The following is a 20,507-nucleotide window of genomic DNA, read 5'->3' on the forward strand; positions in this document are numbered from 1 at the left end:
AGCCACTGTATGTTCCCCCATTATGAGAAACTGTACACCCTCTATCTGTATATAATAGTGATATATTTTCTAGAACATGTTAAATATTTCATAAACTTTTTTGTTTTTTGACTAGCAAAACTTGACAGTCCAAGAAGAATGTGTTTAAATTTGCCCTGGCAAAGAATATGAGCAATTTCCTGATATATTTAGAATTCTTAGTAGCAGTTACATACACTTGCTATAGTAAGAAAAAAAAGAACAAAATAAACCCCAGTTCTGTAGTCCTCACACTTAAACCACATATATTCTATTATGTACCTAATTTGGTAAACACAGTATAGTCTGTCATCCAGAAAGTGTTCTAGCTTAATGAAATATATGGAAAAATCATGTACTTTAGAAAAGTCTTTTTAAAAAGTCAGCATTAAAAATTATTTTTGGGGGTGAGGGGTTAATAGCTTATACTAAATGCCAGTGTTGTCACTGTAGTGAATGGCCATTACAGTAACATATTTCCATCACCTTTAATGCCTTTAATATTTATCACCCAATGTTTCTAAAAAGATCAGAGGAAATTTATCTAGAAGTTACATGGACAATGCAGTCACCAGGTAGGATAAAAGGAAAGACAGCTTGGCAGTGGAGCAGGGCTGGAGGTGGGAAGGGAGACAGTCACACATGAAACCCCAAACAAGAGTACTTTCTGGAATTGACCACAAACACAGGCACTGGGCTACCTGGTAGCTATAGCAATGGGAAACTTAATGAGTGACATGGACTCCATTTGTTTAATAAGGCTGGTAATTAGATATTTCCTGCATCCCAAATGCTCTTTTTATTTTAATTATTTATTTATTTAAAAAAAATTTTTATTTGTGACAGAGACAGAGAGGAACAGACAGGGACGGACAGACAGACAGGAAGGGAGATGAGAAGCATCAATTCTTTGTTGCAGCACCTTAGTTATTCATTGATTGCTTTCTCATGTGCCTTTACTGAGAGGCTCCAGCAGAGCTAGTGACCTCTTGCTCAAGCCAGCGACCTAGGGCTCAAGCTAGCGACCATGGTGTCATGTCTATGATCCCACGCTCAAGCCAGTGACCCTGCACTCAAGCTGGTGAGCTCATGCTCAAGCCAGATGAGCCTACACTCAAGCCGGTGACCCTGAGGTTTCAAACCTGAGTCCTCTGCATCCCAGTCTGATGCTCTATCCACTGTGCCACTGCCTGGTCAGGTGCTCTTTTTATTTTTAAAGACTCATTTTTGTTGAGGAAAACCAATGAATTGCTCTGCAGTGATTCGAAGGTGTTTTGTTTGACTTGGCTGTGCCCATTTTCAGGTTTAGGTTGTACATCTACCTGTAAGATCTTTCATTTGAGTCTGGGATAGCAATCCTCACTGAATTGTTCAGAAGTTTCTAATTTAATGCAAACATCTATTCACCGAATCTCTTCCCCTTTACTAATTAATTTCTTATAAAGAGTAATCTCTTGAGCTTCCAGTAATTAAAAAAGAAAAGTGCGATGAAAATGTAGCCATGGGTTTCTTTCCCTTTCCCCCCCCCCCACCTATAGGGGCCAGAAAGTGTTGCCATGGAGACAACAGCTGCTGGGTTATGAGTGACAGTCTCAAGAGAGAAGTGTCTTGGAATGGGAACATCTCAAGTTAAAAAAAAAAAAGCGGTGAGGGAGAAAGGAAAGCAAGCTGTTTTACTAAGCAGAGTGGGTAGCTCAGCTGAAAGGTATATTTCAGCTAGCAAAGAATAAAGGCACTGTTTCCCCCTTTCTTTCATCGAACACAGGAAATGTTTTCCTTCCAAAGGGGAACAGATTTCTTTTAAGCACATCTCAAGCACATGCACATATCTTGGCATAATTACATTTTAAAATTGGGATTCACAATAATACACCAAATTGGTTGCCTTAGTAATGAGATATCACCCGGGCAACGGATTTGCTGTTCTTTCAGGAGAGCAGATCATCTGTCTCCAACTTACAGGGAAGTGGGCTGGGAAGGGGCGGCAGTAGTTTCTTATTACCAGTATCCAGGAGGAGAGAAATAGGAAACAAATAATTTTTGACATGTCACCATTATTTTTCAAATATGCTTTCATCTTTTTTATTTATCAGTTGGGTGGGAGGAAGGAAAGGGGGGGGAGAGAGAGAGAGAGAGAGAGAGAGAGAGAGAGAGAGAAGAAAGGATGCTCTGTTGTTCCCAGTGTTGAACTTTTGCTTAGGCATTTCTATTGTTCTTAAAGGGCTGTGCATTTTATTTTGTCAATATGTAAATCTACATGGCATCAGTTATCGGCTTATATTATAAATCAACACAAAATTTTTTCACAAGAGTAAAATCAGTGACTTGTACATAGTAATGTCATTAATGTTAGTGTAACAGCACTGCTTAGTAACATGTAAGGGTAAGGCTACAATGTTCAGTCACCATTCACCATGGTTTCTTTGTTAAGAACATACATCCTTTCCCATGGTTATTTTCATTGCCATGATTTACCAATAAATATTCAATCTACTTTCCCGCTGGAGGATTCTGCACCTGGTTTCTCTCACCCTGTACTCTGCTTTTGTCTTGCTCAGCTTTAACATGCTGGTTATTAATAAACCAGTAATATCCTAGCCGCCAGAACAAGTGGGCACCTTTCAGTCCTTATTTTGTTGGACATCTCTGTGTTTGATACTACTGATCATTCCCTCTTCTTTGAAATTTGCCACTCTGTTTGCTTCTCTGACTTATATGTCCAACTGTTTGTTACTTACACCTTGACTCAAATGTCTTAAACTATTGACTACATCATGCCGCAAACTATTAACTTCCTCCAAACACGCTCCTGCTCTGTACTGTCTATCTCTGGCTCAGTTAGTGACACTAGCTGTCCAGGAACCTAATCTGGAAACCTGGGCGTCATTGACTCCTGATTTTTGTCAGTCTCCCACCCAATCCCACGATCACGGTCTGCTAGTTTTACCTCCTAAACATTTCTCACATTTCCCTCCAGCTCAGCTACCACTGCTTTGATTTAAGCCCCTCCTAGCATTTCCCAGATTACAGCAAGAGGCTCTTAATTGGACATCTTGCCTCCCGTCTTGTTGACTTCTAATCTTCCCTTGACACAGATCTATTTAAAAATTGAAAACTGACAATATCGCTTCTCTCTCTCAAATCTTTCGAAAGGACTTAGAGAACCTGAGGTGGCCCTGCTGCTAGAGAAATGTAACAAACACACCTATGTGCAGCTGAACTCTCAAAGTGTCATATAAGATTGGTCAACATTGCCTGACCAGGCGGTGGCGCAGTGGATAGAGCGTCGGACTGGGATGTGGAGGACCCAGGTTCAAGAACCCGAGGTCGCCAGCTTGAGCGCAGGCTCATCTGGTTTGAGCAAAGCTCACCAACTTGGACCTAAGGTCGCTGGCTCGAGCCGCGGTTAAGGCACATATGAGAAAGCAATCAATGAACAACTAAGGTGTCGCCACGAAAAACTGATGATTGATGCTTCTCATCTAACTCCGTTCCTGTCTGTCCCTATCTATCCTTCTCTCTGACTCTCTGTCTCTGTAAAAAAAAAAAAAAGATTTGTCAACATTTACAATGCTGACAATTCAAATTGTTAACAAGGATGTGGAACGATAAAAACTCTCATTCAATTCAGATAAAGATAAGTGAGCATCAATACTTTGGAAAGCCAATGAGCAGTCTTCAGTAAACCCAAACATGCAGACTCCCCAGCCAGCACCTGCAACCTGCAGTTTTCCCTGGAGCGGCAGTGCCCAGGGTGCGACTGGGAGACTGGAGCACCGCTGAGACTCTTCCAGGGAGCCTCGAGATCAAAACCAATTCCATAATACCAGCAGGCTGTCTGCCCTTGCAGTTCTCATCCTATCATGAGTCTGTGGTGGAGAGGCGGTATCACCTGTGATAACATCATTACTCTGACTACTAATGCAATGTGTGTGCATAGATATATATTTGTATAATATATTCTTGAATTTTGTAGAACTTTCAACTGAGCTATTTGGGGTCTGCAAAATTTGAGAATAGTTAGCCAATGGATACTTATTCACTTGTAGACAAGGAAACATATATGAAAATATTCATTGTAGCATTACATGGAATGGCAAAACAAACAACAACAAAAACCCCTGAAAAACTAAGCAACTATTATCAGGAAAATAAGTAATGACTTTTTCACAATGAAAGGGCAGAAAGAAGTTCAAGTAAATACACTACAGCCACACTCGGGGACATTTAAATACGTGCCGAGTGTAAAACAGGCTGAAAGAATTCTAAAACACGCTGTGTAAAAAAAAAATCCAGCTGCGAAAGATTTGTGCAGGACCGTGAGGAGAGTAGAGTACAGGTGCCGTGACAGAAAACGTACAATCCAATCAGAGGCCGAGAGCGGGAGCTCGTGGACCCAGATGCTTTCAGAAGACAAGTCCTAAGCTCACTCTTTATGATAAAGAATGGAAAGGTTAGCAAATATTTATGTACTTGTTATAAAATTCAAGTGAAATTTAAATTGAATTCCGTCGTCATGCTGTGATAGCCATGTGTGTTTGCTTCCTAATCATCAACGTGGCTGTGTCTGAGACAGGCAAAGAGCATTCTTGTACCGTGAATTCCAAGGGCCAGGGTCAGCCTGTGTTTATTATGGGAAACGACACTGGTTTGAATATTTTTGTAGAAAACTTTGTTCCCTGTTTGTCACAGGACGTTTATATTACCCACTACCCTTAGTGACAATTTAGTCCACCATGGTATCAATGATTCAGCTCTAACAAACTCAGCCTGTATAAAAGGTTTATGAAATACAGATTGATACATCTATCCTCCCTGTAATGGTATTTTCAAATCAAACGTGAATCCAACAGAGTGGTTCCCAAACTCTTTGCCCCTTCTTTTTCCAGAAGGTCTTCCCTCCCCAGCTCAGAGTAGGTGCCTCTTCTCAGAGCACCTGGCAGGCATTACCTGCCTCAGACCATCACGATTACTCCACCTCACTGGTCTGAAAGCTGACACATATCCCTCCTGACGGGCTGTCAGCTTCTGCTGAGTGGAATCTTGTCTTGGCCATTTTTATGTCCTTATTCAGTAATGAATGAACAAATCTGTGTTTAGTATTCACTTAAACATGCACGAGTCCATATCACAGGACCGGAAGGGGCACGTGCTACTGGTCTGTCCTCGTAGCATACTGGACAGACGTATAGTCAATGGTCACCATTTGATCAAAGGCACATTTTTGTTCATTTCTTCCAACACTTAGTAAAAGTCATGCAACATATGTTTGACCATAAATATTCCCCAGAATAAAGCAATGAGTGGCATTGGGGACAACCTCCCTTATCACACATCAAGGCCACCACCCTCCTTCCTGTAACTCAGCTCACGCTTTGTCAGTAGTCATCCTAAAACACCTCTCCTGACCTACTCTTAGCTCGAAAGTCATTTTTACCACAAATAATAAAAATAGCTTCTCCTGATGAAGGTAGTATTCTCAGTAAAAAACAGAGTTATTGATCATTTTTCACTTCTGTACATATGTCAAGAGCTGATTGATTTTTTGATTGATATTTTTAACATTAGTGTTTCCTTTTAATTTAGTTTACATACTCAATAGTAAATGGCTCAAACATCATTAGATGTCTACTAAGGACATTTAATAAAGGAATTTTTGCCAAATCTCATTCTTTTTTCTCTCTGAACATGATGCCATCATTACCTTGGTGGCTGGTTTTATAAACTTTTCTTCAATAATATGAGTCATGCCTGTCTTTCCTATAAGGAGTGCACATCCTGAAGGTTGTCACTATGGAATAAGTAAGGAAGGATTAACATGTGCAGAAGGCCAGCCCACTGGGTTCAGGTTCCATTTCTTTTTTATTTCTTTTTTTTGTGTGTGTGTCAGAGAGAGGGACAGATAGGGACAGACAAACAGGAAAGGAGAGAGATGAGAAACATCAATTCTTCATTGCGGCTCATTAGTTGTTCATTGATTGATTTCTCATAAATGCCTTGACGGGAGGGGGGGGGCTACAGCAGACCCAGTGACCCCTTGCTCGAGCCAGTGACCTTGGGCTCAAGCTGGTGAGCCTTGCTCAAACCAGATAAGCCTATGCTCAAGCTGGCGACCTCAGGGTCTCAAACCTGGGTCCTTCGCATCCCAGTCCGATGCTTTATTCACTGCGCCACCGCCTGGTCAGGCTCAAGTTCCATTTCTGACATGTGTGACCTCCAGCTAATTACTCAGCCACTCTGGCTTTAGTTCCCTTTCCTATTAAATGAAGATAGTGACAGACACTCATTCTACAGGTTGTTGTAAAGATTTAGTTAGTCTGACCAGGCAGTGGCACAATGGATAGAGCATCAGCCTGGGATGCGGAGGTCCCACGTTTGAAACCCGGAGGTCACTGGCTTGAGTGCAGGGTCTCTGGCTTGAGTCCAAAGGTCGCTGGCTTGAAGCCCATGGTCACTGGTTTGAACCCAAAGTCACTGGCTTGAGCAATGGGGTCATTGGCTCAGCTGGCACCCCCTGATCAAGGCACATATGAAAAACAATCAATGAACAACTAGGGGCCACAACTATGAGTTGATGTTTCTCATCTCTCTCTTCCTGTCTGTCCCTGTCTGTCTGTCTCTCTCAAAAAAAAAAAAGTCTAAAGTGCCCAGAATAGTGCCTGTCATTCGGTAAAAATTAGTATTTTGTTTTGTTCTACTTTAAGGGCAACAGTAATTGATTTCCATATTTTGCTTTTAGTCTGAGAAACAGAACACTTGATTGATTTCACAAAGAAGTCAGTGAGCTTTGTTTGAAAATGATGTGAAAGCCTCCCTTGCTGGGTTTCATGCCACCACTTGACAAAGTTTCGCAGTCAACAATACATCAGGGAATAGAGGTCAATGAATCACTAAATCAGTAAAATCCAATTTTCACATAATGATTCTGTTCACACTTTTTCTTTGGCTGGTTTAAAAAATTAGTATACTCAGGTCTATAGTAACCTTTGAGACTCCTTATAATTAATAGTTATGATATTATTCTCAGTTTAAGAATTTACTGTTTTTACCCTATGTTTATGCCTTAAGGAGCCATTTCTAATCTTCCCTGTAATTGGGACTATAATATGACCCAATATTAAGAACATAAAATGCAAATTTAACAAATAAGTATAAGAATATACAAATAATATTAACTTATTAATTAGGACAAACTAACCAGGGCAGCCCTTGTGATTCATAAGCCAACTTTACAACATATACTATTTAAAGATAAAATGATATGTCATTGAAAATTATAGTTAATATGAGAAAGGCTAGCGTGTTCCATTCCCAAAGGTGCCTCTGCTCCATCGGTGAGAGGAACTTCACCCCTAACCATCTGTATGACATTTCTAAGTCAACAGGAATATCAAACACAAACTACATATTAGGTGCTGGTGAGGCATTATTATTAATTTCATATGGTATGAAAATGAAATATTAAAGTCCTTATCTATAGAGATTATACTGGTATATTAGGGTAAAATGATAATACAACTGGGATTTCCTTTTTAGAACCCCAAACAGAACAGACAAACACATAAAGCATGAGGTAAGAACTAAATAAAGAACAGCAACATGTCGATAACTGCTGAAGCCGGGAGGTGGGAACACAGGGACTCATGCTAGTCTTGCTACTTTTGTAAATATTTACAACTTTTCATAATAAAAATATCAAAAAAAGAAATACACCTATTTTTCAAGATATACTCAAAAATGACTTCTACCAGGCCTGCAAAATTCAATAAATTCCAGTAACTAGAAGTAGTACATTTAACATTCTGTGATCATAATGCAATAAAACTAAAAAAATAACAGAATTAGAAAATAAAACAAAACACACACATAAAACATGAATCAACTGGAAATGATTTTTAAAAAAATGTTTAAAGAACATTTTGGGAAAGAGGAAATCTAAGCATAAAAAGTACTTAAATGATAATGCATCAGGTCTTATAGATACTGCAAAAGTAATTCTCAGAATAAATTTCATAGTTCATTATTAATACATTTAAAAGAAAGAAAATGCATGAAGTGCCCAACTCAGGAAGTTGGAAAAGGATACTTTCCTGCTTGCTTCTGCTCTCTATATTCCAAAAAAGAAGGAACTGAAGATAAAAAGCAAAATTAATGAATAAGAAATAAAAAATGGTGGACTTGATAAACACATCAGTGAGCTGCTTCACTGAGAAAAATAGTAAAGTGCATCACTAACTAAAGTTGATAAAGAAAAAAGAGAGCACAAATGTACTAAATAAAAAATAAGGAAAGACTCAAGATGCAAAGGAAACGAAAAGAAACTATGAGGTTACTTTGTTCAATGCTATTCATTTAAAAGTTTGAGAATCTGGATGATTTTATACAAAAATATAAATGGCTAAAGCTGAGTCTACAAAGGATCCAAACTGAAAACCAGCTGTTATAAAGAACTAGAGAAAGAGGTAAGGCTCTAGTAAACGCGCCCTCTCAGATGTCTTCTCAGGGGAATTCGACCCGAGCAGATGAACGCCAATGCTGTCTAGACTATTTGAAAATAAGGAAAAGGAAGAAAAGGTGTCTATGTTATCTTATGGAGGCAAACATAATTTTGATACTGAGTTTATTAGAAATTTCGGTATTGATAGCTCAAAAGAGAAAAAAAAATGACTTGAGCCTCTGGCTACCTGCTAAGAAGTAATTCAATTTAATTCAATATCCCTGATTTTAAAAATTCTCTTAACTAGAATAGATGGATAGCTCCTTAACATGCTCACATGCATTTATCTCAACCAGTATTATATGCATAAACAGAAACCAGGGGAAGCATTCCCCATTAAACTCAGGAATATACAAAGGATGTTCAATATCACCACGCCAGGAAATTTCACCAGGAGGCGTGACAGTAGTGTGTCTCCTCCATGACCCTTCTGCCAGTTTGAGGGCAGTGTTCCAGGAGAAGTACAGCTAATACTGGTACAGGAACAGAGACTAATCTTCTCAAGAGCCCTCTCAACAGGACACTGGATCTTCCATGCTACTGTCATCTCTTACATGTGATCTCAGGCAAAAGGCCGAGAAACAATTCTTGTTCTTTCTTTTACCAAACATTATACATACTGAGCTTAAAAGCACTGCAGATTTATTGATAACATCAGGTAGCCCTATTTTTGTATAATATTCTCAAAGTTCGCTAGTGGAATGTCAACTATTTATTATTTTTGCATTAAAAGAGAAAACATCATTCACTACCCTACAATTCCATCTTGCACTCCCCATAAAATTAAAAACAACAGTCACATACAAATTTAGCCCACATTTTGTCTATTTTATTTCACTAGCTTGAGGTCTAGTCCTCCTTCCTCAGTGTTATGTCCCCTCTTTTTCCCTTTCTCATCTTTTCCACATTTTCATCTCCACTCACTCATTCCTTTGTTCTCCCCATCCTGCTCTGGAGACAGCACCAATTTTGCTAGGACCTAATAATCAAGCCACCACCATTCTCTAATCAGGAGGCACCAGACAAGTAAGATAAAATCCTGGGAGTCAACTGACCTTAGGAGGTCAAGGGACCCAAACATTAACAGCATGAGGCTTCTGTTAGTTCCTATATAAATATGTCTACAGTGTTACATAACTACAATAGAAGACTGCCAACTGACTTTAAATTCAAGCTTGACCGTGGACCCCACCGCTCACTGTGTCATGGGTCTTACAAGCTGTGAGTCACATTTAGGACTGAAATAGAAACTGGAAAAGTCATGGCATGGTGTGGAGCAGGTCCCAGGCTAGCACGATTTAAATTTTCAAAGGGCTGGCAGCTCTTGCTGCTGTGGAATTCATGAGCTCTAATTGTGATCTCAGAGTACCCACAAATTGCTTGGAGGAAGATGATTAGAACCTTAAAGATATTCTTTTGAGAAAGAAAGTCTTATGTTTAGTAGTTTTTGGTATGTGCACAGATAGGGCCTTGACCTCATAATTACACTGTGGCACATTGTAAGGGATAATTCCACCCCTTGAGCTAGGATCAAAGCTGTGCAATCTAAAATGATCCAAGTATATGGCATGGTGGCCAATTAAGATTTCTGTCTGTAATCAATTACAGATGCCCTTTAAGAAAAAACTAATTCCCTCCAAATAAAGACACAATTCACAAAAGCATGTTATTTGTTATACAGAGTGGTCAAGAAAGCCACTCTTCCAATCGCCTCAACCTATTCCACATTTGAGTGAACAGCAACAAAAAAAGATGAACTTCTCCAATACTTTTTCATCTCCCTTTGGGAATTCATATTCAATTCACCTTATATGACAATTTTGACCTTGACCTAGGATTTCCTAAATGAAACATAAATTTAGAACTATACATGCACCAAAATAATTAATAATAATAATAATAATAGAATTGCTTGAGGGGTTCCATACTCTATTCCTCTTCCAAGACAACAAAATATTTTAAACTAAGTGGGTACAGAACATTAGAGAATCATAACTCTTTCTAATGCATTTATTTGGTGCAGTATTTTCATGACTGGTTAGAACTATGGACTTCTTTCAAGGTTTTCCCAACAATGCAACAAAAACAGTATCCTATTTTCTGGGGATTAATGAATATGAAACAAAAAAGATGAATGATAAATCCAAAACCAGAAAGTTCCAGATTGAAGAAGAAAAAGAGCAAAAGCAACAAAGTTATCTAGGATAGATCTGCCTCACAATGTACTTAATAGCAATCGTTACCCACTTCAACTCAGCCCCATGTGTTGGCTGAACTGGCTTCACTGCTCTCTCAGCACCTCCTTGCTTAAAGCTGCAATTCTAAGAACTTCAGTTTCTTCACTGCTGTCTAGAAATACCATCTGATTTGATCTCTCATTCAAGTGGGATGTAAAGGACACTCACAAACAAACTCACATGTAAGGGTATGTGGGTAAGTGAAGCAATTGTGTATTATGGACGGAAGAGATGAGTGACCTTATGCTACACAGATTCATTTCTTTTTCTTTCTTTCTTTTTTTTAAATTCTGAAGCTGGAAACGGGGAGAGACAGTCAGACAGACTTCCGCATGCGCCCGACCGGGATCCACCCGGTACGCCCACCAGGGGCGACGCTCTGCCCACCAGGGGTCGATGCTCTGCCCCTCTGGGGCGTCACTCTGCCGCGACCAGAGCCACTCTAGCGCCTGGGGCAGAGGCCAAGGGGCCATCCCCAGCGCCCGGGCCATCTTTGCTCCAATGGAGCCTTGGCTGCGGGAGGGGAAGAGAGAGACAGAGAGGAAGAAGGTGGGGGTGGAGAAGCAAATGGGCGCTTCCCCTATGTGCCCTGGCCCGGAATCAAACCTGGGTCCCCCACACGCCAGGCCGACGCTCTACCGCTGAGCCAACCAGCCAGGGCCCAGATTCATTTCTTTTCATGACAGAAAGATTTGTAGATTAAAACTGGGCTTCTTTTCCATGTCCAGGCAAAACATTCAGGCTTTAGAAAAGGTGTTTATCCAGAGCTTCAGTGAGACAAGATCTTCAAATGCATTAGTTTTGGGGGAGCATAATTTGGTACCTTTCTAGAAGCCATTTGATAATGTGTACAGAAAATCTTACAAGTGCCTATTTTTTATTTTTCTTAAGTGAGGAGTAGGGAGGCAGAGAGAGAGAGACTCCTACATGTGCCCCGATCGGAATCCATCCAGCAAGCTCCCTACAGGGCAATGCTCTGCCCATCTGGGCCCTTGCCTCATTGCTCAGTGACTGAGCTATTTTTGGCGCCTGAGGCGAGGCCATGGAGCCATCCTCAGTGCCCAGGGCCAACTTGCTCCAACCAAGACATGGCTGTGGGAGGTGTAGAGAGAGATAGAGAAGGTGGAAGGGGAGGAAGTAGAGAAGCAGATGGTTGCTTCTCCTGTGTGCCCTGACTGGGAATCCAACCCAGAACATCCACATGCTAGGCCGATGCTCTACCACTGAGCCAACTGGCCAGGGCCACAAGTGCCTTTTTTTTTTTTAATATTTTATTTATTGATTTTTTTAGAGAGAGAGAGACAGAGAGAGAGAGAAAGGGGAGGAGCAGGAAGCATCAACTCCCATATGTGCCTTGACCAGGCAAGCCCAGGGTTTCGAACCGGCGACCTCAGTGTTCCAGGTCGACGCTTTATCCCACTGCACCACCACAGGTCAGGCCAAGTGCCTATTTTTTAAGTCAACATTTTCGTCTCTGTGGCTACTAGTGAGGGTGTGTTTATTGGTCTTCTGAATTGCCTCTTCTGTTACTTGTTTTTCATATCCATGCCCAATTTTCTACTGGGTTGTCTTTTTCTTATGAGTCTGTAGGAGCTACCTGTAAATAATCTATATTAACTTTATGTTTTGCAATTATTGTTCCTAAGCTCTCATTTGTCATTTGATTCTGTTCATGGTACACTCTTCAATGGGGAATTTTTCACTTAATATAATGAAATGTGCCTTATCTTTTTCTTTATAGCTTTTGGGTTTCTTCAAAAAAAAAATTGACAGGTCTAGAATTTTATTTTGTGCTTGATATGATATAAGGGACCAACACTGCTTTGTTCTAGGTAAAGGACCAGCTGTTCTAATTCTGTTTAATAATAATTATGATAAAATCCCTTTCTCCCTCTCCCCACTAAATTGAAATTCTGCCTTTGTCTATGATTAAATTCCCATAGATACTTGAATCTATTTCAGGACTCACTATTTTATTCCACAGTCAATTCTTAATGCCAATATCATACTGTTTATTAGAGTATGACATGACAGGTTTTAACACATGAGAACCTGGTTCTCAGCACATATTCAGACATTTCCTGTGCCTTATTAAAATCCAGTGGCAAGTTGGAAGAGACAGAATCAGGGATGTTTACTAAAACCAGAACCTCCAAAACTGATTGTCTTAAAGGAGTAAATAGCACTGAGGCAAAAAAGAAAAAAAAATTAGGGAAAAGAATTCACTTACATTGCAGGCAGAAATGTGAACTGTTAATATCTATTATGATTACAAACATATATACCTTTTAATTAATAAATTTTCTCCTAGGAATCTAGTGTGTAAAAGTGAAGGCACCAGTATGGAATGCTGTATGTGTAAGGCAGTCTATTAAAATTATGGGAAGACTGTGTGGGGTTTCCAGAAAAGAGTTAACATAGCAGGCCTGTGACTGCTATCCTCAGTATGGCAGATATGCTCAGACATGTGCACAGAAAGATGTCATGAAGGATAGTCATCACAATGTTAATGGTGTTACCTCCAGATGGTGGGATTTTAGGTAATTTTCTGCAGTTTCCCTTACACTTTTCTGTATGGTTTCAACTTGTTTGTATAATGAACATATTCTAATTCTATAATCAGAAAAAAGATAAAGCTATTTTTTCTTGAAAAAGGAAATGAAAACCAATTGTTGGAGATTCTTGTTTAAAACAGCATTCTTGATGCTGCCTCTCCTAACTTCCCATGAAATTCCTGTAAAGATAAGGAAAAAATGAAAACATCACATGGGAACTTTAGGTGACTGATGGCTTATTCCAGGAAGCCGACAGAAATTTCCACTAATTTTATGACCTGTGGAGTTTTCTAAAGAACACTATCAGGAGATCACATATGTCAGACCTCAACACGGTCTGCCTGGGAGTCAGGGGAAGATCCTGCTCCTTTGTGGTTAAGGAATGCTAGATCTGCATCACAGAGAAGTCTGGACCTAGATCTGCACCACAGAGAAGTCTGGACCTAGATCTGCATCACAGAGAAGTCTGGACCTAGATCTGCATCACAGAGAAGTCTGGACCTAGATCTGCATCACAGAGAAGTCTGGACCTAGATCTGCATCACAGAGAAGTCTGCACCTAGATCTGCATCACAGAGAAGTCTGGACTGCTTTCCCTCCAGGCATGGGGATGGTTCTTGAAGCAGCCAACACTTTTCTTTTAGGATCTCTTTCTGAGGTAGAAATTCTAATTCCTCACTGGAAAGAAAAAGGAAGTGCTATGGGGAGGACTGAGAAACGAAGAGCCCTAGTATGTGTGTGGAGCTGAAATCAAAATTTTTTATGAGAGTGGGGCCATGTGGCTGGGAGGGACAGGAGTGGGTCCTATTTGTGACCAGCAGAGCTGCAATGGACTAAAGTCTCTGGGACACTGACAACTGTGAAAGAAGTGAAAAGACTGCCCTCGTAGATTTAAGAAGACCCTACCAGCCACCAAGCATACAGAAAGTGAGTTCAGGGGAGAAGACTCTACAGTCTGTTATCCACACTATGGAAGGGGTACTACCGATAGTTACAACGGACAACCAAGACTGTCCCAACCAAACTGAGGGGTACGGTCACGCTGGGTCAGGGCAAACACTAAGCCTTGGACAGGTATGAAGAAGAAAATGTCTCAGATCTGCAAAACAACTAAACATCACTGGTAAGTACTGAAGACAGATGTATAAGAATAATGTACTATGGCAGACAGACAGCAGAGATCCATACCTGACAATTTAATAGCAGTAAATTGAGAAAGAAAACATATTCATTTTGAAACATCCCCTAATTTTGCGAGCAGTATATATAACACACACCCCACAATTAATAGAAAGAAACTGTTTTAGGCTGCAACAGAATTTAGTATTTGATTCCAAGAGCTTTTCTGAATTCTTTGCAAAATAAATGAAAGAGACCAACACTTAGAAACATCTTGGCAAGTGGGAAGAGAAAACTTCCATTCTCTTCACATGATAGAATCATTTACCAAGAAAAACGAACAGAATCAACAAATATAAATCAAGAAAAGTTTCATCTGGATACAGCTATACCAACACAAGCCAATATTATTTCTCTGTACCAACACGGCCATGTGGAAAATATAATTTAAAAAATCCACAGCAGTAACAAAAACAAAATATCTAGGAATTAACCATGAATTCATAAGGCATCTCTGAGTCTAAAGGTCAAAGAAATGACTTATATAAATCTATTCTATATTCTTAAGAAGATACAATATTGTAAAAATGTTAATCCTTTTAAGTTAATCTAGAAATTCAATGCAGCCTAATAAAAAGTATTGTTGAATTTAATGAACACAATAAACATCTATTGACATTTATATTGCAGAATAAAGGTCTATATGTAGGCTAATCAATCTTAATAAAGAAGAGTACTGAAAATGGGCTTATTCTACCACATACAGAGACATGCTGCAATAAAAACGGTGTGGCATTAGAGCAGAGATAGGCAGATATAAAAACAATAGAACACTCAGAAACAGAATATATGTATTTAATATATAATAAAATATCAGTGGGTAAAGAACAGATTGTTTAGTAGATGGTACTGAAAAACCCTGCTCACCATATAGAGCAGTGGTAGTCAACCTGGTCCCTTCCGCCCACTAGTGGGTGTTCCAGCTTTCATGGTGGGTGGTAGCGGAGCAACCAAAGTATAAATAGAAAGATAGATTTAACTATAGCAGGGGTCGGGAACTTTTTTGGCTGAGAGAGTCATGAAGGTCACATATTTTAAAATGTAATTCCATGAGAGCCATACAATATGTTTAACACTAAATACAAATAAATGTGTGCATTTTATGTAAGACCAACACTTTTAAAGTACAATAAGTCTCTGAATTCTTTTTAATAACGTTGTTATGCTGTTGCTTAACCAATGATGAATAAAATACTTCTTACTATTAATGCGACTTCTAGTGCTGCATGGTTTTGCTGATGGCTTTGTAGTCTGGTTGATACGTGGTGAGGTTAAGCTTCATGCAGGCATTGAGACTTCCATCCGTTAAATGTGATCGTAGGTTGGTCTTAACGTTCTTTAGATGTGAGAAAGACTGCTCACATGCATAAATACAGCCAAACATTGTCAGTACAGCAATACTCACATGCTGCAGTGTGTGGTATGTGACAGGAAGTGCGTTCCAAGTTTTGTTGTGCAAGTCTTTCCAAATCTTCATTCAATGACTTGAACTTATTCACCCACATGACTGAGGCCTTCAGGTCAGCAGCTTATAGCTCAAAATCTCTGACGGAGACACTGGGGATGTAACTCAGGTCGGCGCTGTCCACTGCACACTCGTGTGGATGGATGATGAACTTAAAAAGATGAGTGTGCTCACGAAATTCTGCAAAGCGTGCTTTGAATGACTGCAGGAGATTATATGTGAAGCCCGCTAGCTGCTGGAGATCAAGATGTTGAACAGGGTCACTTGTTGTGCATGCATCTTTAAACTCTCCCAGTTTTTCAAAGTGTAGTAAACGACCTGTTTCAATGTTGACGATGAAGAGTTCCAGCTTGTTTTCAAATGCAAACACTGCTTGTTGAAGGGATAAGACTATATTTCCAATGCCTTGCATTTTCACATTGAGCTGCTTCAGATGTTCAGTCATATCCACGAGATAGTAGAACTTCAGGAGCCACTCAGTGTTAGCTAACTCAGGATGCTTGACTTTTTTATTTTTAATTAAAAATTTTAATACAAGCCCTGATCATGCAGAAATGTTAATCATGAATCATGCAATCTCCAATCATCATATTCTAATCTGTCCTCTCGAAGGAGGAACAGGTAAGGATTATCCTACCTGATGATGCTTGATGTTTTTTATTTCAGGAAAAGTCCGGATTTCGCTCAGACAAGCCGTGAAATGGCTGAGCACCTTCCTTCTTGACAACCAACGCTGTGCAGAAGCAGGTCAGGATAATTATTCCCAACTTCATCCAGCAGTTTTAAACTGGCGATCATTTAAAGCTCAGGCAACAATAAAGTTGACCACCTGAATGACCAGCGACATTACCTCACCAAGCTGCTTGCCACACATCTGAGCACAAAGCGCCTCCTGATGTAGAATGCAGTGAAAACTTAGGATGGGTCTCTTTTCATGTTCACAAAGAAGCGCTACGAATCCTCTGTTTTTCCCCATCATGCACGGAGCACCATCAGTACACATTGAAATAAGTTTATCCATCGGTAGATATTTTTCTTTAGCAAACTCAGTGAAAGACTTGAATAAATCCTCCCCTCTTGTTGTCTCTTTCATAGGCAAAACAGCAAGACTTTCCTCACATAATGTGTCACCAACAGCATACCTTGCAATCATGCTGGACTGGGATAAATGGCTTACGTCTGTTGACTCATCCAAAGCGAGAGAAAAGAATGGTGCTGCATTTATGTCCTTCACTTGTGTTGCCTCAGTTTGATTTGCCATCATGATGGTACGATTGTGAACAGTTCTTGCCAACAGAGGAATGTCTTTTATTTGTTTGATTATCTTGCCTTTATCCGAAAAGTCGTCAAAAAGTTCATTGGCAACATCAAGCATGAATGTTTTGGCATACTCCCCATCTGTGAATGGCTTTCCATTTCTCACAATTGCTAAAGCACCAGCAAAGCTAGCCGAATTCCAGTCACTTTGTTGGGTCCAAACATGGAGTTACTGCTGACTAGCTTGCACTCTGCACAGTAGCTCTTGACATGCTTTCTTCCTGCTGTCCCCCACTGGATATTTTGATGCAAATGTAGTATTGCGTGTGTCAACGTGCCGCTTTATATTTGACTGTTTCATTGATGCAATTTTATCATTGCATATTAGACACACTGCAGAACCTGCTCTCTCCACAAAGGCGAATTCCGGACGTCACGGAAATGGCGCCGTGAGCAGCGCGTTCGACAGATCTCCCCAAAATCACAACAAATTTATCAACTAGAAACAGGAAAATTTATCTTCGGAGCAAACTGAAAGCAAAAGGACTGTTATCACTCGAATCTGAGAGACGAGGGTGTGGAGGAAGCTACCGCAGGGACGTTCATTCAAGCCGCGAGAAAGTGCGCCTGTGGTAAGTCATCCCGCACTCGGAAGCCGCCGCCGGCCGCCGCCGCCGCCGCTGCCGGCCGCCGCCGCCAGCCGCCGCGAGCAGCGCCCGGGTCAGTTGCAAGGCGAGCGGCAAGCAGCCGCTGGCGCGCTCCCGGTCTGGTTGCAGACCGAGCATTGCAGACCGAGCACCGCTAACGTTCCCAGCGGCCCGCGCACGGGGAGCGGGAGAGGCCCCAGGGCGGTATTCCCTACTTGGGAGATTCTCTCCGCGGGCGGGGCACCTCACCCAGCCATTCAAGCTAACAATCAAGCGTTGGGGGAGGGGCGCGCGCAGGCAGCCTGAAATACCTTCGGGAGCACAGCTGCGACCCAATTACTAAAATTAACTTAACCCGAGAAATCTGCGCACCCTCGGTTCTAATTGATAAGATCTCTCTCAGTTCACCGACCCAAGACAAGAGGCGTGATATTTTTTGGTGCCTCTCGCTAAAGGGGCGGGGGCAACTTCTGATTGATAGAGCCTCCATATTCAGGGATAAACGCTAACAAGAAGGACTTGGCAGATAATAAGATCTATACCACACTAGTCGCAAGCAGAGACTAGTGCCTCTTCTTACCGGCCAAAACAGGCTACAAAGAGTGGAAAGCCTGGGTTGAGAGGTCCAACGGAATGCTAGGCGCTGAACAATCACCTTGACAACAATTGACTCCCACCCCCGCCTGATTACACTGGAGGCCCTGACTGTCAGAGCCCTTCCCAGAGCCTTGCACTGAGTGGGGATAGAGTGGGGATTTCCCAGCTCTTTGAGTCTCTTACTCCCCAGGCAGAAGCAGTGGCAGCCTTGTGGCTGGATCGCCAGGCTGCTGGTTCGGGAGGGGGGGACTGGGAGAGAGAATCCACGAAGGCGAACTCTCTCGTCGTTAGACCCTGCAGACGCCGGCAGGCCTTGACTACCAACAAGACTAAAGCCAATTGTGTGACATTGCCATAGAACCCCATCAACTGCAAGTCCCTGCCTGGGTGTTGCGCAGGGGCAGGGCCTGGGGTGCAGAGTCGCCGACCGGGAAGAGGGAGAGAGGAGAAGGAGGAAGAGGTTGACATCTCAAAATCAGGAAAAATCCACAGACTTTGCAGCTTGTTCCACTGTTTGTTGGTTTTTTTTTGTTGTTGTTGTTTTTTTTTGTTGTTGTTCTTGTTGTTTGTTCCTTCTATCTTATTGCCTTTATTTCCTCCACCTCAGTCCTTCTATTCTCTGCCCATCTTATGCTTCCCTTTTCTTGAACTACACTACCCATAAGTGTTACATTTTATTTCTCTTCTTCATCCTCACCCTCCTTTGGGGTTATACTCCAGGACACTTAATTCTCACTCTCTCCTCTTTTGTTTTTTTTTTGCCTTATTTTGTCTTTTTCTCTTCCTTTTTTATTTCTTCCTTCGTTTTTCTCTTTTTCTTATTTTTTCCTTTCTATTCGTTTTTTCTTTTCTCGTTTTACTTTCCTCCCATTTAATCCTCAATCACGAACAAATTAGTTAATTTGGGACTCAAGGTTTTTTTTGGCTTTGTTTTTCTTTTTCGGTTTTGTTTTTGTTTTTTTCTGGTTGGTTTGTTTTTGTGGCATTTTGGGTCCTCCCAAACCAAGGTCTCCATTGTATTTGGTCTTTGCTCCACTTAATACAATGTATTTTTACTTATTATTTTTATTTTTTCTTCTTGATTATTCCTTTTTTTGTCCTTTTTTCTGATTCCCTCTTGTCCCTCTCATTATATCTCTTGGTTGACCGTCACCCGCAGGCAGATCAACTTATGCTTGTCTAAGATTTTCTTCCTTTATTTTTTTTATTTTTTTTATTTTTTTTTATTTTTTTATTTATTTTATTTATTTATTTTTTTATTTTTTGCCCCCTTGAACTCTTCACCGCAAACCAGGCCCTCCATTATAGGCACGATATTTCCCTGAGGAGGGGAGAGGAGGGAAGGAGAACAAGGAAAAAAAAAAAGGGGGAAATAATAAATTATTACTGCTTTTTTTTGTGGGGTGTTTTACCCTTTGTTTTTTTTTTTTGTTGTTGTTGTTTTTTTTTTTTTTTTTTTTTTGTTTTTTTTTTTTTTTTTTTTACTCTTTATTAATTCTAATTAGTGCTATCAACAAGACCACCCTCAGATGCCAATAAGAAAGAGGAAATCGAATATTATGGATACAAAAGAAAGAGAGGTAACACAAATAGATGTGGAAAAATCTATGGAGAAAAGACTTAACATATTGGAAGCCTTGGAGCTAAATGACAGAGAATTTAAAATAGAAATCTTAAAAATACTCAGAGATATACAAGAAAACACGGAAAGGCAATATAGGGAGATCAGAAAACAACTCAATGAACACAAAGAATATATTACCAAGGAAATTGAAACTATAAAAACAAATCAAACAGAAATGAAAAACTCAATTCACGAACTGAAAAACGAGGTAACAAGCTTAGCTAGCAGAACAACCCAGATTGAAGATAGGATTAGTGAAATAGAAGACAAACAACTTGAGGCACAACAGAGAGAAGAAGAAAGAGACTCAAAAATAATAAAAAACGAGAAAGCCCTACAGGAATTATCTGACTCCATCAGAAAGAATAACATAAGAATAATAGGTATATCAGAGGGAGAAGAGAAAGAAAATGGAATGGAGAATATACTCA

At 40.4% G+C, this 20,507-nt stretch overlaps 1 protein-coding gene and 1 pseudogene across 3 annotated transcripts in view; both read right to left on the reverse strand.

Annotated features, from left to right (window-relative positions):
• Positions 1 to 20,507, reverse strand: part of MYO1D (myosin ID) — a 372,921-nt gene that overhangs the window by 185,318 nt on the left and 167,096 nt on the right. The window lies entirely within an intron of this gene.
• On the reverse strand, positions 16,470 to 16,595 carry LOC136396005 (U8 small nucleolar RNA; annotated as a pseudogene).

This window comes from Saccopteryx leptura, chromosome 2 (genome assembly GCF_036850995.1).
Source record: "Saccopteryx leptura isolate mSacLep1 chromosome 2, mSacLep1_pri_phased_curated, whole genome shotgun sequence".
Classification (NCBI taxonomy): Eukaryota; Metazoa; Chordata; class Mammalia; order Chiroptera; family Emballonuridae; genus Saccopteryx; species Saccopteryx leptura.